The following is a 24,425-nucleotide window of genomic DNA, read 5'->3' on the forward strand; positions in this document are numbered from 1 at the left end:
TTTTGGGTTTAAATCCCCCCAACCAGCTCATCTCATATATACCTGACATGAGAACAGATGATAGTAAAATACTACTTTTTAATAGTAGTATTAAAAATACAAAATATTGTAGAAATACAATATTTCTCATTTTGCTGTTTTCATTGAAAACATTCTCTTTCAGTTTTCTCTAGTTAGTTTTCAGAGGTAATCTTTTATTAAGACTATTACAACTATTATATCTAAACTTTTTGTGTTGCTTCTCCTAACATAATTTTCTTAATATCACTGCTGCTATGACTGACATATTTTGTTTGTTCCACCTGACATTAAACTTATCCCTTAACCTATAGCCTTTATATTATCTTCCCATACACTTGAAACCATTGTAAACTTCTTATTAATAGAGAATTCAGACAGAAGCCCAGTGCCAGTTAGGTTATTTGACATTGCCCTAAAGTCTTGTTGTTACTATTAATACATGACATTACATTTCTTCTCCTTAAACATTTGGCATGGCTTATTTTCTCTTGGTAGTATTACAACGCTACCTTTTTCATGTAGTACTCTCTCTTTCCATGCAGATCTTGTTCCAACAAGAAAAACTGAAATGGTACTTTTATATTAATCTGTAATTAAAATATAACATATATGATTATTACCCCAATGTCCCACTTTCATTGGGCAGAGAAATTAAAACACTGACCACCTAACGTTCAGTGTAGTCACTGTAGCATTAAAATGGTTATTGCCTTTTAAAGAAAATACAGTAAGTACCAGAAAGGTCAGGAAGGAAGGAAGGGAAGGATCAGGAAATCACAGGTGTATGATAAGCTATGGAACAAAATTAGTTATGCTATATAGCAGCATTCTGTACTTAATTTAACAAAGTAACCAATCAAGAAATTTCCTCTCTTTTTTTTCCATATACTGTACAGCTTTTATCCTACAATACATGATTAGCATCATTCGGAGCTTTGTCATTCTCCCTGATGAACTTTAGAATTCCTGGCAGTTTTTTCTCAAGCCAGTCTTCTTTCAAGCATTTCATTCTTCCGGAAAATGTTCACGAATAGTGTCATGTGATTTTTCCTGGTATAGTACAGTATTTCATTTGGTGCACATTTATTTATTATTTATTTATTTATATATATACAATAAGGTACATTGGGATTGTGAGGATACATAGCATAGTAATTACATTCTTGTAAAGCCACTAGTACGTGCAGTGTTTCGGGCAGGTCCTTAATCTAAGAAACTGATCACCTGTTCAGTACTATATGTATACCCTCATCAAAGACATGGTGTGTTAGGCTCATATAGCTCTTCCTCCCCGTCCACTTGCTGAAGGCAAAACTGCCCTCCTGGTCACCCTTATTCCTAGTCATTTTCTTTCTTTTATATATCTCTTGTTTTATTGTTAGCTTACTGTGTTCAAGTTAAGTATATTTATTGAGACAGGAAAAAATACATCTCAAAGGGATAGAGTAGCTTAGGCTATTTCTTTTTCCCCCAGCTTACTGTGACTGTTACAATAGTTACATGCTCATATTCTTCCTGATATTTCATTTATCAACTATTTTTTTTTGCTATTTTAAATCCGACTTACAATTATTCTTAAACCTCTCAAATTGTAGCATGATTTCAATCTTCCTGATGCTCCACTTAACAATAATAATAATACACATAAATCACATTATAGTACAGTATTGTGATATATCAATGAGTAAATCCACAGGATCTGTGTTGAGAACTCGAACCTATGCACTGGGTATTCCCTATGTCGACATGGTCAAAAGTTTTGACCATGTCGTGGCATAATCATTTAGAGCATGCATCTGGGAATACCTAGCGCATAGATTCGAATCTTCATCATGGCTCCTGTGGATTTTCTCAATACTGTAATAATAATAATAATAATAATAATAATAATAATAATAATAATAATAATAATAATAATATCCTTGTACTCATTTTTCTTTTCTTTTTAGACTTCTATTAAACTTACACACATTTTTGGTACTTGCATTACGAGTGAGGTAATAGTCACAATAAAACAAGTATCATAAGTAGGCAAGTCTATAATAAAGAAAACAAACTATAATTGTTTCTTGGTGTTTTTCAGTAGCTAAAAATACTGTTGCTAATCATCACATATTATTAAGTGCTATTACAACTCTCACACCGTTTCATATTTAGATTTTACAGCATTGTATACAACTCAGATTTTCATGCAACTGGCCCCATTTAGCAAGATAATTACATTAACTCAACACTTCTGCTATGTCATAATCACCACTGTTTACATCCTTAATACGTTTAAAACAAAAATGATGTTGTCATCATAAATCCAAATACTGCTCTCTTCATAGTCTACAATGCTATTCTTTAAATCAAATGACATTTGTTATTGGTACAATATCAATATTAACACTTCACTTGAGTTAGTTCTTCATTTATCACCACAGTATACTGAACTGCACTATCACAAAAGTATCCAGGTCATCATAGCTACCACAGCTATCACAACTCAAGCAGCACCATCCACTTAAGTTAAAAAAAAGTTCAGCATTACGACCCCATGGGAGTGCATCAATAAGTTGCCATATTTCTCCAAAAATACTTCTCAAGCTTGTAAGGAATTTCTCATCATTGCTGTAAAAACAAAATTCATGCATTTTTCATTAGTCAATAAGAAAAATGTCACAAGCTATATGCAGAGACCACACAATATCGTATGATTTCAAATTAACATTTGGCAAAAAACCAGCTTTGAATGTAATGAAACGCCATTTTCTGGGTGGCGTCCTGGAGGCTCCCCGGAGCTAACTAGGCTGATATGCTAATGTCAGACTTTGGCATCAGTCATGTGTATTGAGTTCTTAAGGGCCTACCGGGGACCACGAGCCAGAACCTGGCCCCCTCTAGAGAGGCAAGGGGAGCAATGGCCTATAGAAACCCCCGTGTAATTGGAAGCATTCAATGTCTGCCATCGACCGGGTTAGGCACCCAGAAAGATAGGCGTCCAAAAACAAACCCCTATTCTGGTGAAAATTGCAACCAAAAGCTGAACAAGTGGAAAGAACTCCCCAAACAAAAACAAGCAAACTAGTATGATGTCATCCGTTGTCGCGCCGCTGTCTGCGCAGCCACAGACCTACTGCGCCGGCGATACACTCCCCAGTTCTGAGGAGTGTATCTGAGGAGGATACACTCCTCAGATACACTGAGGAGTTTTCACGTGTCAAAAACACGTGAAAAAAACGCTGACCGGAGGGAGGGAGGGAGGGATGGATGCTGGGGAGCCTCCGGGACCCACCCAGAAAATGGCGTTATATTACATTCAATGCTGGTTTTCTGGGGGAAGCCTCTATGACTCCCCAGGAGCTAACTACCCACAGAGGAAAAGAATAGGGACTTACCCGGGAGGCAGTTGCTGCTCACTCCTCAACCCAAAGTTGAGACAACTGGATGCATCTGCCGACCCAAAGCGACACAGGCCCGACCAGACCCAGGAAAGTTTACAAGGTAACGAGCAGCCAGGACCCTGTTTGAATGCCAAAATCACCGCGCCTGAATGTCAGCCCAGGACATATTGCCAAAGACGGCAGCAAGAGCCGCAAACTTGCAGACGTCATGGGCATGGGGATAAACCGCAGGCTGGCTAGCCTTAATAATCCTGAAGACAACCTGGAAGACCCGCACCCTCGAACAGGGAAAAAGGGAAACCGGATCAACCCAAAGTGCATCCACGGACACAGAAGCCGTGGTGCGCAAATAACGGCGGAGAGCCGCAACCAGACACAAAACATGATGCACCCCTGGCCGAACCAACCAAGTATCAACAACCCAGGGACCCCTCTGGAACGGAAACAGTCTCATTCTTCGCCAGTAAAGAAGGAGAAGGCTGCAGACGAACAAACCTAATCACCCCGACCGAAGGAGCAGAAACCTCTGCGCCGGAGGAAGAGCATGAAGCTTACCCATCCGACCCCCAGAGGCCAATGCCAACAGGAAAAGAGCCTTCGAAAAACAATCTGGAACGGAAGGGGTTACAACAAAACGAGGAGACAAAAGAAGAGAGAGCACTCTGTCCAATGACCAGGACTGGCAGCAGGCAGCGCATGACCAGGCCAGAGGTGAAACAACGCCTGAGACAGCTTACGAAACGGCGCAGATGTGACATCAATACCGAAAGCAAGCTGAAGTGGCTCCGCCAGCGCCGCACGATACGAGGCAACAGGTCTTCTTATGCCTTCTTAGGCATAAGAATGATGGTCCTAGAACCACCAAGAGAGAAAGGATCCCAACACCACCCTAACAGAAGCGAAGAACAACGACGAAGACGTAAGAAGAACTGGAAGAACCGCCAGGAAACTTCATACTGCCACCGAGACGAAGCCCGCGGGTGGGACACTAATAAGGAAGCCACCTGATTACCATAGAGATGATGATAAACTCGAGTCAAAAATACCATACGCGAAGACTTGAGGAGAAGATCGAACCAGCCACGTGACGTACCGGTCCGATCTGCTGGAAGAGGCGGAGCCATGGAAAAACCTCCGGGTTCAGATACCGAACAAGCAGCGCCTGAAACCACGGCTGGGCTGGCCACCAAGGGGATAAGAGGACAACTCTCCCCTGGTACGTCACTATGCAAGTCAGTACCTGGAGCAACAGCTGAACCGGGGGAAAGAGGTACAGGAACACCCCACCTCGACCAGTCCTGCCAAAAGGCGTCGACCCCGATGGTCTCGCAGTCGGGAGAGGGACGCCACATACAGGGGAAGGCACCGCGACCACACCGACGCGAAGAGGTCCACCTCGGGGCGTCCGAAACATCTGGAAAAGCCAACGGAAGGAAGTCGGCGTCGACCGTCCATTCCGTGGAGAGGGAAACGAAACGAGACAGGCCGTCGGCCAAGACGTTGAACACTCTCCACACGTGAACTACCAGGAGAGCCAAACCCTGAGAACTCAGCAGACTGAGTCACCCGAAGCGACCAGCACCAAAACACCAAAGAGCCAAGGACAGCATCGAACCTCCCCCCCCCCCAGTTCAGACAATGAACCACCAGGACACAGTCCGAATGGAGCCGGATCGTCGACCTGCGGGCAACTCGAATCCTCCAAAGAGTAAACCACACTGCCGCGAACTCCTGCACAGTGCTGTGGGCTCGACGGAAGGACTGACCCCACTGACTCTGGCCGGCCTGGTGAACACTGGTTACAAAGCCCCAGCCGAGAGACGATGCAGTCCGTGAACACATCGAAGCGAGGGCTCAGGTAGGCACCAAGGCACTGAACCCTGAAAACCCAAGGAGGAAGCCGGCGACGCCGCAACCGACGCAAAGCCCCTAGGGTCAGCTGTTTAGCACCATAGCCCGTGTTACTTGGAACTTTTTGTTCCAGGTAGCGAATCTTTAACAACAACAACAACCCTAGGGTCTGAATCCAGCAATCGCGAGAGAGGCGGAATGGATGTCCCCGAAGGAACCAGAACAGCCGACGAAGCCAAACCCGACTCAGGCGGGAAGACCAGCATCACAAAGTTCAGGCTCCCACACAGACCCTTAAGCAACCGCCGGGTGATCCAGAAGCCCCCAGAAACAGGCACAAGCAGAACCGCAGAAGAAACTCCGGAGGAAGAGACAAGGAAGTGGTCCAAGAGTCCCACACAAGGCCCAGCCAGGTCCGAAACCTGGGAGGGAACCAGATGGGACTTCCTCCAGTTCACCAAGAACCCGAACCCTAGCAAGCTGAGAAAGAACCAGATCCCTGGCTAGCAGACAAGCGGACTGGCTGGGAGCTCAAACCAGACAGTCGTCGAGGTAGGCCAACACCCGAACACCTAACAGACGCAGACGGGTCACCACGACCCAAGTGAGGTGCATGAAAACACGAGGTGCCAGGTTCAAACCGAACAGAAGACAACGAAAGCGGTAAGCATGAAGCCCCACAATAAAATCGAGCCAGTCCCAGAACCCCGGATGAATCAGGACGTGCCAATAAGTGTCCCAGAGGTTCAGGGACACCATCCAAGCGCCCGGCTCCAACAGGAGCCAAACCTGGGACAGTGTGGTCATCCGAAAGGAGGGGCAATGAACCCAGGGGTTCAGATGGAACAAGTCCAGAATGAACTGCAGGTCCGCGCAGTCCCATTTCTGGACTGGAAACAGACGGGAAGCCCATCTGAGGGACGTCATCGTTTTGACCACACCCAAGCGAACCCATTCCAAGATGACCTAACAGAGTGCAGGGGAAAAAGCCTGCCCCACCAACCCCAAACCCCCCGCAGGAGAAGGGGGCCACCCAATGCCACTGGAGGCCGTGCGAAATGACCCGAAACGCCCACAAATCGTGGAACTAGGCGTGAGCAAACAGCGCAAGCCTTCCCCCCATCGCCCCATCAATGGGGCGAACCACGAAGGGCTGGTGCCCCTTACGAGATCCAGAATCCCACACAGAGCGAACACCGCGCCGACCAGACGAAGGCAGGTCCGAAGGAGGAGCCAAACCCGAACCTGACACCAGTGGCCTACCATGACAAAAGGAACCCCGAGCCTTGGCACAACCCTTCCGGGAAGGCCCACCACTGGAACCCCCAGAGAACCAGCAAGTCTGACATAGGACAGCAAGAAGCCAAAGCAGCCTGAATAAACTGCGGCAACGGCTGAAGCCTCAAACAAGAGAGGGCAAAAAGGGGAAGACATCCTAAGAGTCAAGGCCCAAACGGATTCCACAGAGGAGGCAAGCACCGTCTGCCGACACGCGAGCCGGGAGGCATAAAACAGAGCCACCGCATTCCGCAAGATTAGCACGAAAAGATTCAGCAAGGCAGCCAACGAGCGAGCCGCTGAGGCCAAGGTGCCAAGGCCCAGGAACACCCCTAAGCACCCCCACATCCTCCATGAGCCAGTCAGAAGACAGCTCCAAAAGGGAAAAGTAGCGCAAGGCCGCAACCAAAAGGCCCTGAGCGCACAAGTCCTCCGCCACCTGCGCCGCCAAAAGAAAGGGAACCTGCACATGGAGTTGAACGACACCAACATCCCGGGAAAGGGCAGGAGCAAACAAGTACTCATTGAGGTGCTCAAGGTCGCCCCCCATGAAAACCTGAAGCACCGTCGAAGCCTCCCACCACTCAAGCGTGCAGGAATGGCAGAAGGAGTGCCAAGCCTCCAAGGAAAAGACAGGACACTCCGCCAGCCAGGATGACTCCGGAACCTCGTAACGGAGCAAGAAAGGGAACGAAGTCCCAAACTTGAAAGCCGAGGGATACATTGTCGAGGCATAATCCGGGTCACGCTGGAGGTTTGCCGCAAGGGCCGCCCACACCACAGCAGGTTGGATGCGATAAGCCGAAAACCTCCGGAAAGACGGAGCCGAAGCACCTGGGGGAACACGGAACCGAAACCAGGGGAGGGGCAGACACCAAATCCAACTCATACACAGAGGGGGGGGGGAAAGAAAACCCCACTTCCTTGTAACAGTAAGCCCCGCTCAGTAAGGGTAGAAAAACCCAGGTGGAGTCCAGCGGGGCTCAAGGCCCCCAAGTCAGCCCCTCCCCAGCCCCAGGGTCCTCTTCTGCAGGACCCTGGGGCCGAGTCCTACCCCCAAAGCACCGATCCCACTAGACAAGGCCGGCGCAGCCATAGAAGCTGGATAGAAAGAGGCCCACTGGTCAGACCCAGAGGCTTCGGCCAGAGATGAGACTCGAATGGCTCCATTGCCACACCAGAAGGGGGTATCCCCCCGAGGCTGCCCGAGTCTCAAGACCAACTAACCCCTGCCCTGACTCAGAAACCCTCAGATGTTTTCGAGGCATGGAAGCAGGGGAGGGGGACCAGTTCGTTAAGCAAAACTGGGGAAGACGCAGGGCATCCGGGTGAGCAACCAACCTAGCAGCGTTGCAACAACTGAAACCTAGAATGCAATGCCTGTGCAGCCTGTACCCGAAGATGATCATCCATAGAGTGGGTAAATTGAATCACCAGCAAGCAACAATACTCACAGGACTCGGGGTCGAAAGTGTCACCAACCTAACAGGCTGCGTGACAGAGGCAAAAACAGTGAGGGTCGCCCCGAGACAAGGGGACTGAACAACCCTCAAACTCGCACGAAAGCTAGAGGGGACCTCCGGGGTCACATCCATCGGACCCCACAGTGTCCCCTAGGGGATTCCCAGGGTCCTGAGCATTTACTTGAAGAGGACTCGTGCTCAGGGAAACCCAGGCAGGGTACTGCTAACCGGCAGCCCAAAACTACCAAACAAACTGTCTAAAGCTGAACCCTAGGAACGTGTACACTCATGGGAACCAAGCAGGGGGCACCACCAAGTATCAGGGTGAGGCCAAACACCAGTGGCAAATAGGGCAGAACCCTCCACCAAGGCAAAAAGAAAAAGAAAAAACCCACAAGAGGACAACGTACCCCAAGGAACAGAGCCAGCCGCTGTGATAGGTGACAACTAGCTGCACAGCACCCTGCACCCTTACCAATGCGAAAACTACCTCTTACCCTATGGTTAACTAGGGGAGACAAAACCCCCCAAGTACCCAAAGAGCGGCCGAGAAACCGAGCAGTAAAACGGACACACAGAGGCAGACCCCAAGGAACTTGTGGAAGGTAACCCCAAGCTCCAATGGCAGTACTTACAGGGCACCTAGGGAAGGGAAACCTAGGCACATGCAGCCCGAGTACTGAGGAATAACTCCTGGCTCTCGCACCCCTGGAGTACAGCAGCCACACACAAGGCACAGCGCCGCAAAAATACTGGAGCCAGAGCACACAACTGAGCCGATAGCATCATCCTCAAGAACTGGGGTGTGGATCACCGACGCGGTAGATCTGGGGCTGCCCCTTCCCCCTCCCGGGAAGGGGGTGGGGGGCTGCGCAGACAGCGGCGGGACGACAGATGACGTCATACTAGTTTGCTCGTTTTTGTTTGGGGAGTTCTATCCACTCATTCGGCTTGTGGTTGCAATTTTCACCAGAATAGGGGTTTGTTTTGGGATGCCTACCTTTCTGGGTGCCTAACCTGGTCAATGGCAGACATAGAATGCTTCCAATTACACGGGGGTTTCTATAGGCCATTGCTCCCCTTGTCTCTCTAGAGGGGGGCCAGGTTCTGGCTCGTGGTCCCCGGTAGGCCCTTAAGAACTTCATATACATGACTGATGCCAAAGTCTGACATTAGCATATCAGCCTAGTAAGCTCCGAGGAGCCGTAGGGGCTCCCCCCAGAAAAACAATATTTAATGTAATGAAATGCCAATTTCTGGCTGAGCCCAGTGGCTCCTGAAAGCTGCCATCTCCAATGTAGGTGCCATCAGTCGAGGAGTTCTCTGACCTACTGAGGACAGCGCAAGAACCTGGTCCCCTCACAGAGGTGCAAGGAGCTATGACATTTATATATTGTTATTCATTTCTGCCACAACCAAAGTAAGCACCCAGAAAGTCAGTAAGACAAAATCCACAGTTGGCTGCTTTCAATACCTGCAGACTCGAAAACAGCCATATAACTCCCTAAACTATGTAAACAAATGACCAAAAATGTTATAACCCAGTGCCCGCTCGATCACCCCACCCCTCCCCTTTGTTTGAGGGGAGGAAGGGGGCAGACCAAAGATTCTCAGGCTGCTCCAAAATCAGTTTGACGAATGATGTAAGAACCCGACTTCCTGAGGAAGGGAGGGTGTCAGGGAGCCACCGGGGTTCACCCAGAAATTGGTGTTTCATTATATTCAATGCTGGTTTTCTGGGGAAAGCCACTTGTGGCTACCTGAAGCTAACTACCCAGGAAGAAGGAAGAAATGGCACACATACGGAAGGAGGGAGCACTGCAGGTATGAAAACGAAGACAAGGCCGTCGGCCTAGAAAGCTGACCCAAGGCCACACAGAGGCAATGAGGCTTGGGAACACTGTCCAAATACAGGCTGCCATCACCTGCAACGACCTCCAAAACCCCTGCAGCTAAAACAAGTAAGCGAGGCCAGCCAAAAAATGGAAAATGCCTGAACCCCATGGGTGCAAGGAAAGACCTCAGGTTGGCAAGGACAATTTAAAAAGGAAAACCCCAGAATCAGGGACCCAGGAGACCAGAGCAACCCATAAGGCAACCACTGAGGCAGAACTGGCGGCACAAAGGACACGGCAGAACCTACCACCCGAGATCAGGTGTGGCACCCCAACTGCACCAAATCCACCAAATCCAAAGACGTAAAGACCCTTCCGGAGGCCAACTGACCCAATCTCAGCCAGAAAAGTAGAGGCCGGCAGCAACAAGGAAATAGCCCAACAGGATGAACCATAGGCCAAGAACCATAGCCAGAGGAGAGCACCAAGCTAGGGAACCAGCAACCATAATGAAGCCAAACGGAAGGAGACTCCAACACTGAGCTGAAAATAGAAAAGAAGAAACGTGGGTCATGAGTCAAGCCCAAATGTAGATCAGACATGCAAATTCAAGCAGAAGATGAACAACACCCATAACAGCCTGTGAAAGAGAGCCGAGAAAGTATCAACCTTGAATGCACGCACCAGTGCTGCAGGAATAAAGAACATGAGGTGACAGAGGAGGCATCAGATGCCAAACAAGAAAAACTAAGAAAGAAAAGAGAAGGAACCAGATAAAAAGGACAGCAAAGAAGAAGAAAAAGAGTGGCGAAAGCCTGGTCAGAGACTGGACCATGGGAATGGTGATCCCCAGAACCTTCACAAAGTAGGTAGGCAAGTACACTCAACACATTGCTGCCCCGAGGAACACCTCAACAAAACCACTCAATCACCAGATAGAAGGCAATACATTCACGTCAGAACCACCAGACACAAGGAGCGAAGGCTAAGATCAAACCAGCGAGGTACTGCATGTTGCCGGACTGACTCTCAGGAAAGGCAGTCATAGAAAATGACCGGGTTCGGACACCAAGCAAGAAGCGCCAGAAACCAAAACTGAGCCAACCACCAAGGAGCCAGAAGGATCACCTTACAATTGTAGGACTCCAATTGCACTAGGACTTGAAGTATCGGCTGGACTGGGGAAAAGAGGTACAGGAAAAGAGGTACCCACACCTCGACCAGTCTAAGGGGCTTTTTTTTTACAATCTTGGCCTTTTGCCTGGACTGGTTCAGCCAAAAACAACCAACACTAGCAGCATAGTAGCCGGGACAAGGCTGCCGGCTATGCCGGCTACTGCCAACACCTACACATTGTATCAGTAAAGTGGATAGCCTGCCTGCTATCATAACTCACACTATATTTACTTTGAAAACTTTCCCTTCACCTGTGCCTCCCAATCCTCTTTACTTCCCCCCCCCCCACCCCCACCTCCCCCCAAAAAAGGAAATAGTAGTAGTCAAGGCCCAACCTAGTCAAAGTACAGGCCAGAATCAATTGGGAATTCCACCAAGACACCAGGAACTCAAGCTCAGCGAACAGGAGAAAAACCAGACCCCTAGCTAGCAGATACAGGGACTGGATGGGAGCTTGAACCAGCCAATCACTGAAGCAGGCCAAAACCCAAGCACCCAAGAGACAAAAACGGGCCACCATGACCCAAGCCAACTGATTCAAACAGTTGACAACAAATTCTCTTTTATTGTGTTTACTGAAACGGTTAAAAGAGGACACTACTCAACTCTACAACATACCTAACTACTCGATCAGCTATTCACAACTGTCGTCCTATACAAAGAGGTGGTGGTGCTTCTCTTTACTACCACCATGAACTGACTTGCTTAAAAGTAATTAAATCTAGAGACCCTTATGGAGAGTATATATTTGCCTATTTCAGAGTCAAGGGTAGCGATGCTGTCCTGACTGTGGGAGCAGTCTACAGGATTCCTAACACTGATGTGACTGATTTTAACTCTAACCTTAGAAATTAGAAATCTTATACTAGAGACCAGACTAAACAAAAACCACTTAATTATTTCTGGGGACTTTAACATTGACCTCTGTGAGCCTGATAACCTTCCTGATGCTAGTTTCCTCAACTGTATGAATTCCTGCTTCCTCATACCCTTAATCACTAGACCAACTAGAATCACTGACAGTACTGCCACAGCTCTCGATCACATCTGAACCAGCATAACCTCTCCACTTACTTCAGGGATAATCATTGATAATCTCTACAGACCATTACCCCACATTTCTCCTAACCAACATTAACAAACCACCTCTAGAGACAAGGAAGACAAGCTTTAGGCTGCACAATGAAACTGCTATAGGCAATTTTATAGCTGCTGCTGCTGATATCAACAGGGAATCCGAATTAGGGAACATAGGGGACATCAACCTAGCAGTGCAATCATTTCTTCAAAAAACTCTCAGCCTTTATAACACCCACTGTCCTATGCTAACAAAACAAGTCACAACTAAAAGGCTAAACAATCCTTGGCTTACAAAGGGGATACTTAAATCCATTAGTAAAAAACATGACCTTGAGAAGAGGTATAGGTTAGGAATCGTCTCCAAAGAATTTTCCAAGAATTACTCATCATTGCTATCTAAAATAATTAGGAAAGCCAAAATTAAATACTACGAAGATAAATTTACCCAAACAAAGGGCAACATTAAGAAAACATGGAGCACAATTTCACAAATATTGGGATCAAAGAAGATTATAAATAACAAACCAATACTCCTGTCAAATAATGATGGTCTGCTTTCAGCCTCTGATACTGCTTTTGAGTTCAATAGGTTCTTCTCTTCCATTGGGTCATCCCTTGCAAATGATATTCCATCTTCCAGTACTAATATTCAGGACTATCTTACAGATAACTATCCACAGTCTCTGTACCTAATGCCTACTAATTCCACTGATGTTACTGACATAATCCTTTCCCTTAAAACCAAGTCTAGTGCCCTTGAGGAGATACCAACTCTTATTTACAAAAAACCAGCATTGAATGTAATGAAACGCCATTTTCTGGATGAGACCCGGAGGCTCCCCAGAGCTTTACCAGGCTGATATGCTAATGTCAGACTTTGGCATCAGTCATGTGTATAGAGTTCTAGGGTCTACCGGGGACCACGGCCAGAACCTGGCCCCCCCTCAGAGAGGCAAGGGGAGCAATGGCCTATAGAAACCCCCGTGTGGTTGGAAGCATTCTATGTCTGCCATCGACCGGGTCAAACATCCAGAAAGGTAAGCATTCCAAAACAAACCCCTATTCTGGTTAAATTGCTACCTAAAGCCGAACTAGTGGATAGAACTCCCCAACAGAAAACAAGCAAACTAGTATGACGTCACACGTCACCGCGCCGCTGTCTGTGCAGCTCCCCCTCTCCCCAGGAGAGGGGAGGAGGAGCCCCAGACCTCCCACGCCGGCTATCCACCCATCAGTTTTGAGGCTGGATGTCAAAACACGCAAAAACCGCCGACCGGAGGGAGGGAGGGTTGCCGGGGAGCCTCCGGGTCTCACCCAGAAAATGGCGTTTCATTACATTTAATGCTGGTTTTCTGGGGGGAGCCCCGTCGGCTCCCCGGAGTTAACTACCCACAGAGGAAGGTCAAAGGGACGAAACCGGGAGGCGGACACCATGCACCCCTCACGGAAGAGAGACAACCGGCAGCAAACGCCAACCCAAGGCGCCACAGCCCCGAAAAGTCCAGAGAACAACACGAGAATGAGCAGCAAGGCCCCCGTACGAACACCAAAGATCCATTCCCAAATAACCGCAAGGACACGTCGCTCAGACAGCAGCGAGAGCAACGAAGCCACGAACGCCACGGGCATGAGGGAAGAACACAGGCAGCTGAGCTGCAAGAACACGGCTGACAACCCGGGACACCATCACCCGGGAACCGGGAAGAACAGAACCGGATCAACGCAAAACGCGCCCTGGACACAGATGCCGTGGCACGCAAACAACAGCGGAAGGCCTCCACTGAACACAAAACACAACACACCCCCGGCCCGACCAACGAAGCATCAACAAAACATGAACCCCTCCGGAACGCAGCAGCCCCACCCCGCGCCAGAAAAGATGGAGACATTTGCCACTGAACAACCAAAACGCTAAAACCAAAGGAGCAAGAAAACTCAGTGACCCGACCCCCAGAGGCAAATGCCAAAAGGAAAAAGAGCCGACGAAAAAACAAACTGGAACCGAAGGGGCCCTACCAACCGAGGAGAAGACAGAGCACGCTGACCAGAGACCAGGACGGTGCAAGCAGCGCATGAATAGGCCGGAGGTGAAACGACGCACGAGACAGCTTACTAACGGTGCAAAAGCAACACCATGACCGAAAGCAAGCCGAAGCGATTCCGCCAGCGCCACACGAAAGAGGCGACAGTATGCGGCAAGACGACGGCCCCCAACCCCCACCAGAAAACCAAGCCGACGCTAACAAGAGTATCTACCTAAGAAGGGACAGGAAAAGGAAGGACCGCCAAAATACCCCATACTGCCGCCAAGAGAAGTACGCAGGTGGGACACCTACCACGAAGCCACCCGACCACCACCTGTAGGCGAGATCGCGAGGCAGAACGTAAGCAGCCCCGACAAGACCCCTCCGAGCCCAGGAAAAGGCGGAGCCACGGGAAGATCGCGGGCGCGACCACCGAACCCAGGCGGCACAAGGAGATGGAACGTCTGCCGAACAGAAAAACTCCCCAAAGCAAGCAAGCCCGCCAGGAGTTCAAAAACGACGGGTCCGACGCGAGACATCGCAAGACCCCGAAAAACCAACTGGAAGGGCTAGCTAGGAAACCAAAGAAGGCGGAAGGGTTGCCGCCAGAACAGTACCTGAACCAAGGGGTACGAGCAACTGCAACAGACCGAGACAAAGAAGCACACCACAGGACACAGGCCGAAAAAATGCCCAAGAAGCCAAGGAACACACGCCGAACACCCCTGCGGTAGAGGAGGAAACAAGGGAACGCACAAGGAAATGAAGCGGTGGAAACCAACCAAAGGAGATGCCAGGAAAGCGACTGGGGAGAGGCAGGATGAAAGAGCTGAAGCACAAAAACCCCAGGAAAACAACTAGGGGTGGACAAGCAGGCAGGGACAGAAAAACCCCACGCACATGAGAGGGCCAAGCCAGGGACCCGAAGACCACGAAAAACAACAAGCAAACCCCCATACGCAAACCCTAGGCACAAAACAGCAGCAAAGTGCCACACCACAACTGGATACAGGAACAAGGACAGGCCACCGCGAAACACGGTACCAATGCACACGTGCAGCAGCAGCAACAGGCAGCAACAGCAACAGGCACCACTGCAACATGCAACATGTAAAGAGCAACTCTCTTCTGCAAAGGCAGAGAACGGAGCAGGCAGACCCCAGACAGGGCCAACGGAGACATGACAGAACCTAGCAGGCCCAGAAACCTGCACACCAGGTGACCAACGGCGGAGAACCCCGCTCGATACCTGCAGGATGGGGTACTGGAAGCTCATTTACACCCCAAGCCCGGCCTGAGGCTAGGCTAGACCGGCCAGAGGGTGGCCCACCAGGCAGCTGCTTGGAGCGGCCCGCAGGTCCACATACCCCCACAACCAGGATGGGCCGAACTTCTAGTCGAAAACAGGCTAGTGTGCCCTGGAAGTCCACGGACGTACTGGCAATATGGCGTATGCTCGCAAGTAGGTCGTGTAACAACCGCAGACCTCTGATGGTTATACAGTGTTCCCCGATTGTGCCTAGAGCACCACTGCACTCCACTGGTACTATCCCGCAAGGTCTTCCAGATAGGCAGAACCCAAGAGCCAGAACTCAAACTCTGCAAGCACAACCAGGAGAGCCCTACCAGGTAAGTACATAACCAGCACCACAACCCACACACCTTATAACACAAAAAAGGTGGGTCCCCTGAATGACTCTAGCATGGGTTGGACATGCACATGAGTGGGACTGGAAGGGTTGAAAAAGGGACAGTCACTGGTGTGCGAACGGTCTTAGTCATACAAAAATATACCTAAATAAAGACAGGTATATAAACATCTCCGCATCCAGCGCCCGGCCAAAAGATGCCAGACCACAGAAATTCGCCTGTCAAACAGAGGCACGAACGTGACACGACTCAACTGTGCCCAGAAGATCCTGGGAGCACCGCCAGGTGAAGACGCCAGAGCCGGACCCGCAGGAAAGCAGGGTAGAGGCGAAGGAGGCGGCCTACACCCATGACACAGGGAAAACCTCGGAGTCCTCCCCACAGCTGGAACCAGGACACCCCCCGGAGATAAGGGGCACATACCGCAGCAAGGGAGAAGAGTGAGAGGCGAAGCACCCGAGAAAAAAGGGCGCAAAACACCAGCACTGAAACACACCGCCCAGACCAAAACAAACTTCACGGCACATGCGCATGACACGCTGGCCGAACCGCACAACCCTCTCTGTGGGAAGGCGCCAACCAGGACTACTGCACTAGAAAAGTAGCCAAAAGAGGAAGCAGGAACAACAAAACCAGCCAACGAAGCGAAGACAGAGCCCAAAAAGGTACCCAACCGGGCCACAAGTAGCCCAACCGGCCCACAAGTAGCCCAACCGGCCCACAAGTAGCCCAACCGGCCCACAAGTAGCCCAACCGGCCCACAAGTAGCCCAACAGGGCCACAAGTAGCCCAACAGGGCCACAAGTAGCCCAACAGGGCCACAAGTAGCCCAACAGGGCCACAAGTAGCCCAACAGGGCCACAAGTAGCCCAACAGGGCCACAAGCAGCCCAACCGGGCTACAAGTAGCCCAAAACGGCGACCCGGACGAGGAGCCGACAGACGTTCCAATAATGTGGGAAGTAGCGAAAACCTGCCCGAACCCTCGAGAACACAGAAGCCAACACTAGTCCCAAAGGCACACAAAGACGCAGGCGCACCTGAGACCAGAAGTCACGTAGAACCCCAAGAACGGGGAAACATGACAAAGACACCATCCCAAAAATAGGGGGGGGAAGCATCCCCCCCCCACAGGACGGAACCAACCGACTCAAAGGACATGGAACCGAGCCCGGTGAGGGGCCGACGCCCAACAGCACGTACGGCGAGTGGGGAGGAAAGACCCCACTCCATGTAACCACAAGCCCCGCCTAGAGGGGGAGAAAAAATCCCCGCGGGGTCCTACGGGGCCAAGGGCCCCCCAAGTCAGCCCCTCCCCAGCCCCGGGAACTGACACGACAGGCCCCGGGGCCGAGCCGTCCCGTCAAAGCCCCGGCCGTACCAGAAAACCGGGGCAGCCGCGAAAACACTAAGGAAGGGAGCCCACTGGCAGACTCTTACAACACGGCTAGAGGAACAGGCTCAATGCCCCCGTCACTACCCTGGAAGGGGAATTCCCCGAGACTGCCCGAGTCTCAACACCATCAAACCCCGCCCCGATCTTACAGACGGTAAGGAACCAGATGCAGGCAGGAAGGGGAGACCAGGGGAAAGACAAGGGCGTGGAAGGAACCGAAGCAACCAACACCCCCAAGTTCCAACACGAACCAAAACGGGGCAGCCCCGGGGCTCCCGGGGTTAGAGCGTTGCCACCACCAAGGCTCAAAGAGCAACGCCCCTGCTGCCCGCACCCACTTAGTCAGCACAACTGGGTAACCGAGCCACAACGAGCAACAAAACTCGCAGGACTCCGGGTCGAAAGTGTCACCGACCCCACAGGCAGCAGACGGAGGCAAAACAGAGAGTCACCTAGAGACAAAGGGTGAGAGCAACCCTCAAACTCGCTGGAAGCAAGGGAGACTCTGGGGTCACATCCATCGGACCCACGCGCCCCCAGGGGTTTCCCAGGGTCCCGAGCGTTTACTATAAGAGGACTCGTGCTCAGGTAATCCCAGGCAGGGTACTGCTAACCGGCACCCAAAGCTACCAAACAACTTTCTAAGAGCTGAACCCCCGGGACGTGTACACTCACGGGGACCTAGCAGGGGGTACCACCAGAAAATACTCAGAACACAAGGGGCAAGAATGAAGGCAGACCCCCCCCCCTACCAGGTAGATAAACAAAAAGAAAAAGAAAACCTCGCAAGAGAACAGCGTACCCAAGCGGAACAGAGCCGGCCGCCATGATTGGTAAAGACAAGCTGCACAGTACCCTGCGCCCCACCAGTGCAAAACTGCCCCTTACCCTAAGGCGAACAAGGGAGACAGAACACCCGAGCACACAAAGAGCGGCCAAAAACCAAGCAGTAAACGGCCTAGCAGGGGCAGAACCCAAGGAACTTGTGGAAGGTGGCCCCAAGGGCAGTACTTACAGGGCACCTAGGGAAGAGAACCCTAGGCGCATGCAGCCCAAGTACTGGAGACACACTCCCGGCTCACGCACCACCTAGAAGACAGACACCACACTCTAGGTACAGTGCTGAAACAACTACTGGAGCCGGAGCACATAACCGGTGCCTATAGCATCAGCCGAAGAACTGATGGGTGGATAGCCGGCGTGGGAGGTCTGAGGCTCCCCCTTCCCCCTCCCGGGGAGGGGAGAGCTGCGCAGACAGCGGCGCAGTGACATGCGACGTCATACTAGTTTGCTTGTTTTTTGTTGGGGAGTTCTATCCACTAGTTTGGCTTTAGGTAGCAATTTTAACCAGAATAGGGGTTTGTTTTGGAATGCTTACCTTTCTGGATGCTTGACCAGGTCGATGGCAGACATAGAATGCTTCCAACCACACGGTTTCTATAGGCCATTGCTCCCCCTTGCCTCTCTGAGGGGGCCAGGTTCTGGCCGTGGTCCCCGGTAGGCCCTAGAACTCCATACACATGACTGATGCCAAAGTCTGACATTAGCATATCAGCCTGGTAAAGCTCCGGGGAGCCTTTTCTGGGCTCCCCCCAGAAAAGCCTCCAGATATTTAGCTCCTGCCGTTGCATTGCTCTTCAACAAGTCACTTGAACTCCAAACCTTTCCAGATATTCCAAAAAAAGTGAGAGTAACCCCTGTCCACAAATGTGGTGATCCCACTGATGTTAACAACTTCAGACCTATATCAATTCTGCCAAACTTGTCAAAAATATTTGAAAAACTAGTCTACAAGCAGCTGTACTCTTATCTAGCCAAACTCAATATACTTAGCCTTAGCTCTTGTCAATATGGCTTCAGTCCCCAAAAAAAGCACTAACGATGCACTTATTTGTATGATTAACTTGTTACATGCAGCTCTTGATAAAAATGAGTTCCCTGTTGAGTTATTTGTGGACCTGCGTAAGGCTTTTGACACAGTCAACCACCAAAACCTTCTTCTTAAATTACAACATTATGGAGTCAGAGGTCACTCCCTGCAATACCTTAAATCTTATCTTACTGACAGGCTCCAGTATGTTTCTGTGAATAATTCAGTTTCTCCCACCCTACCCATCAACATTGGTGTTCCTCAGGGCAGCATACTTGGCCCTCTCCTCTTTCTCATCTACATTAACCCTCAAACCGCGCATATCATATATAAATGATATCAGTGACAAAACCGAAACCGCGCACATCATTTATATATGATTTCGTGTCTAGCGCTATAATTTAAACTCCCCGCCTGGGATAGGGGCAGCTATAGTACAGCCACGACCGATAGTTGCCAGATGCCACCTAGAAAAAAAATCCAGGCCAACATTCTTGGGTGTTACAGCGTCAGTATTGAGCAAGCCACCAAGGCTGGTGCACGCAGCACGAGCTCACAGCACCGCTGTTCAGCTTGTGACCACAGCATCGCCTACAAATACCATAATATATATGATACTGCTATTATTTAGCAGTGATAGTATTACTGAAGCCCCCTGACTGTGATAAAACTGACCAAGATTCTGATAATAGCAGGATTGTGGTGATATTTAGCGCTGTGCTCCATGGAGGGAGGCGTAAGGCTGTGCGAGGGAGGGTTGTGGCGTCGTCTTCTGACTGTGTGTGGCCACCATTTATTGACTGCACTCACCATACCAGCTTAGTGGTTCGATATGGTGAACACAAATGTAGATACTTATATATAACGTGTGTATAGAGTGTGATAAGAGCGAGAGTAGGAGGTTGGGAGCCGCCATTTTGGTGAGGGAGGAGCGTCGTCTGCACGTCTTGGCATGGTGTTTACTGATGGCCACTATGGTCTTTGGGCACCATACCAGCTTATTTGTTCAGGTATGGTCAATAAAACAGGTAGATACTTATATATAATATGTGTATATAGCGTAATAACATCACAAACAATATTGTTGAAGGACAAATATTAGTGCGTCTGGCCTTGAGGGCGGCCGCCGATCAGCTGACTGTGTGAGTAGCTACGTCTTTGTGGCCTTTACTCACCATACAAGCTTAGATGTACAGTTATGGTGAACAAAACATGTAAATACGTATATATAACGTCTGTGTATAGTGAATAAATACAGAAAGAGTATTGTAGGAGGTGAATGAGGGTGAGTGAGGTGGTGTTGAGGGAGGGAATGGCAGTGAGTGGCTCGCTGGTGTTTGGCGGTCACTCCTCGTTGCTTTTTGACTCACAAGACCAACTTAGTAGTTCGTTATGGTGTACAAAACATGCAAATACTTATATATAACCTGTGTATATAGTGTAACAACAGCAAAACTATTTGTTTATTGTTTTATGAACATAATAATTGAATCACTAATATGCACACCATAATTTTGAGTACAGCGATGGTTCACACATTTTATAATATAAATATAACACAATTCACTGTATGGAATAATATTACTGCAAAAAAACTAAGAAAAAATCAATCAGAGACATTGAAATAATTAGGTAATAATATATTTGTGGCAACTGCCGTCTGACAGCTCGGGCGGAGTAGACCTCATCTGGCGAAGGCTCTGCCAACGACCCTTTTTTTGCCACACTTCCCTACCCTATTGCGGCTAAAATATGCCACCTACGATTTTTTTGTTATTTATTCCGTGATCAGGGAACAAAAATGAACACTTCTATAAGACGAAAGAATTTTTTGGAATTTTTTTTTTTTGTTGCGCCTGTGGGTGTGAATTCCATTTGGGCCCCTAGCGGTTTGAGGGTTAATGACCTTCCAAATGCCTCCCAACATCTCAAACCAATTCTATTTGCTGACGACACGACCTTCATTTACTCTAGTCCTGAGCCCCTTGCTCTAAATGTCACAGTGAATACTGAGCTAAATAAAGTCCATCACTGGCTAACTGCCAACAAACTCACCCTCAATATTGACAAAACTTTCTATATTCTGTTTGGCAATAAATCCTTGAATCAAATAAATCTCAGGATTAACAATACCCAAATTTGTAACAAAGTAGATGGCAAATTCCTTGGCGTTCTCATTGACCCAAAGCTGAATTTCCAGGGACACATTCTAAATATATCAAAAAAAAGTTTCAAAAACTGGACAAAGGGTGAGCTACAAAGACCTACGAAGAGACAAAAAGAAAAAGGAAGGACCGCCAAAAAAACCCCACACTGCTGCCCTAAGACTAAGCACACAGGTGGGACACCATCAATGAAGCCACCTGACCACCAACAGATGGCGAGATACTCGAGGTAGAACTGAACCAGTCCCGCTATGGACCGATCGAGTATAAGAAGAGGAGGAGCCGCGAGAAAAACCTCAGGTGCGACCACCGAGCAAGCAGAGCCGGAACCCAATCCATCAAGGAATGAGAAGGAACATCTGCCATACAGAAAACTTCCCAATGCCAGCAAGTTGCCAGGAGATCGGAGACACTGTGGTCCTAATACAAGACTCTTGAGAAGTGACGCCACAAGATCCGGAAAATGCCAAGTGGCAGGGTAAGCCAGGAAAACAGGAACCCAAACATGGCAAGCCAGGAATTACCAAACACAGGGGCGGTGCAAAAGCAAGGGACGGAACATGGACAAAGTCCAACCGAGCCCCCTACTCAGAGAGAACCCCCGCAACATCAAAGGCCCGAGACTGTTCAACACGCCTCCACAACACATAAGGGGCAAAACAGGCCGTCCCCTCACAGTGACCAAGAGAGAGAACTGGATCAACACCTCCAAAAAGTACCTGAACAACCAGGCTGTAAGTAATACGTCAGGCTGCACGCAGCAGCGTCAAACAGCCTGGGTGACCAGACCAGCAATGAGGAGGCCCTGTCAACGACCTGGCTGTGGGGATGCCAAGCCCCCAAAACCCTGCAAGGGAACAACAAGGCAGCAGTTGGTGTCAAGAAGCACATACGAAACCACACAACATGGTGTAATGAGAGGGGCGAGGTAACATCAGAACTATTACATCCCTTGACACTCAGTCAGCACAACACAAACAAGCGTAAACTAACTTGTACAGGGCTCCTCGCAGATGGCAAGCCTTGATGAGGAACTGACGTGCAAAACAATCCAACTACCCCTCGTATATTACCCCACAGGTCAGTCGACCTGAAGCGGATACAGTAGAACAAGCCATACGGACTAGAAAAACAGCCCCAGCACCAGCAGCGAGGGACACAAATGTAAAAGAAAAAAGAGGAATGAGGAAGACAAGCAGCAACAGGAACGAAAGGGACAGTACCAACAACACAGAGGCCATGTCTTTGTCAGGCGAACAACAGCTGAGAAACGGGACCAAAGAGCCAAAGCTCAACCCCCGCAAGCACAGCTAGGTAAGGACAACTAGGTGAGCACAGAGAATCCAATGTACAGTACAACCTTGATTCAACGTACCCCGATTCAACGAATCTCCGGCTAGTTCGCACACTTTTCAGGCCGGATTTACTCACCCGGTTCGACGAACAATGTTTCGCCGAAGCGGGGGATGTTCGGATTTGCTTACGATGTCCAGACAGAATTCACAGACTGGTGGAAAACTTTCCCATTCTATCACAGATTACAATTAATAATTCCCTCATATGACAAGTTCAATCACACAAGTGGACCGCACAAGTGGACTGCACAAGTGAACCGCACAAGTGGACCGCCCAAGTGGTCCACAAGCTTACAATGTTGGGACAGAGTTCACAGAGTGGTGAAAAACTTTCTCATTCTATCACAGATTACAATTAATAGTTCCTCCCATATGACAAGTTGCATCACACAATTAAGTGGACCACACAACAAGTGAACCATATGAACCAGATACCAGCCAGAGTGGTCCACACAAATGAACGACCGAGTTTCCATAATTTTCGTTCACTGATTTGTGGCAGATGTATCTTTGTAAATTAATTTAAAGGCTGAAGCATGATTAGCTAGCTACATGTAAAATCTCTTTATAGGCATTTTCTGTGATAAAACAAGGTGAGTGAGGATGAACAGATAAGGGAATACTGTTCTGCAAACATCACTTGGTTTTCCTTTGTCTGTGTCGTTATAGTTCAGTGACCCATGACTTTGAAAGTTTCAGACTAATAAATCATTTCTAAAATCAATGCTTTAATAGCTTTTTATTATCCTAATTAAACTAAACTAAATAAAACCGAAAATATACTGTAATATGATAGACATCTGCTATTTGAGAAATTATTTGTTATTGGAACAACTCCAGTGTGAGCGAGTGGACGGGTCTAATCCCTGTACATACAGCACCATGCGTTTCTCGTTTCATTTCGTCGCCACAGTTCAGTGACTACGGCTTCGAAATAATAAAATTAATAAATCAGTTCTAAAATAAGTTTTCATATCTCTTATTATCCTAATAATATTACTAATCTAAATATATAACCTAAAAATATATAATATGATGTAAATCATATTATAGATAAAATTTGAGATAAATTTATGTTACTGGATCTGGCTTAAACACCAGCCTACTGGAGGGTGTATAGACCTAGTCTGCGTTCATACAGTAGGCACCCAGTGCCGTTAGCTTTGTTTGCGTGCGAGTGACGTGTTTGTCCGCCGGTAAAAGAATAATCGTGGAATGTACCATTTTTTTTACTACAGCTTTATTAATATACAACAAGATGTCTCAAGGGCTTGCTAATCGTGCTGTATCTACAAAGAGGAAGAGAAGTTTTTTATCCATTGAGCAGAAATTAGACATGATACAGAAACATGAACATGGCTACTCTGTTACTAGGCTGGCAGCAGAATTTAATGTCGGGAAAAGTACGGTGTGTGTTATCAAGAGACAGAAAGATGATATTAGGAAGTTCCTTGCTTCGAGTGATAGTGGTGCATTAAATAAAAGGAAAACAATAAAAGGTTCTACAAATACGAATTTGGACGAAGCTGTGTATAAATGGTTTAACCAGGAGCGCTCTGTGGGGATGCCACTTGGCGGCGACGCCATTAAGACAGCAGCCGATAAATTTGCACAAAAGATGAACATTCCAGATTTTTGAGCAAGTGAAGGATGGTTGCAAAGATTTAAGAATAGACATAATATTAAGAACAGGAAAGTTTGTGGAGAATCATTAAGTGCAGATATCGATTCTGTCGAGCCATTTAAGCGTAAATTAAATGATTACATAATAACAAATGATCTAAGGCGTTTTCAGGTATACAATGCCGATGAAACAGGCTTTAATTGGAAATGCTTGCAGAACAACACATTGGCATCTAGGCTAGATGAGAGTGTT

At 48.6% G+C, this 24,425-nt stretch overlaps 1 long non-coding RNA gene across 1 annotated transcript in view; it reads right to left on the bottom strand.

Annotated features, from left to right (window-relative positions):
• Positions 1 to 2,044: 2,044 nt before the first annotated feature.
• The window catches only part of LOC123767102 (uncharacterized), a 48,472-nt gene continuing 26,091 nt past the window's right edge, over positions 2,045 to 24,425 (bottom strand). Inside the window, exon 2 of the long non-coding RNA XR_006773916.2 lies at positions 2,045 to 2,634. This is a non-coding gene — a long non-coding RNA (uncharacterized lncRNA). The remainder of the gene's footprint in view (positions 2,635 to 24,425) is intronic.

Source organism: Procambarus clarkii, chromosome 53 (genome assembly GCF_040958095.1).
Source record: "Procambarus clarkii isolate CNS0578487 chromosome 53, FALCON_Pclarkii_2.0, whole genome shotgun sequence".
Lineage (NCBI taxonomy): Eukaryota > Metazoa > Arthropoda > Malacostraca > Decapoda > Cambaridae > Procambarus > Procambarus clarkii.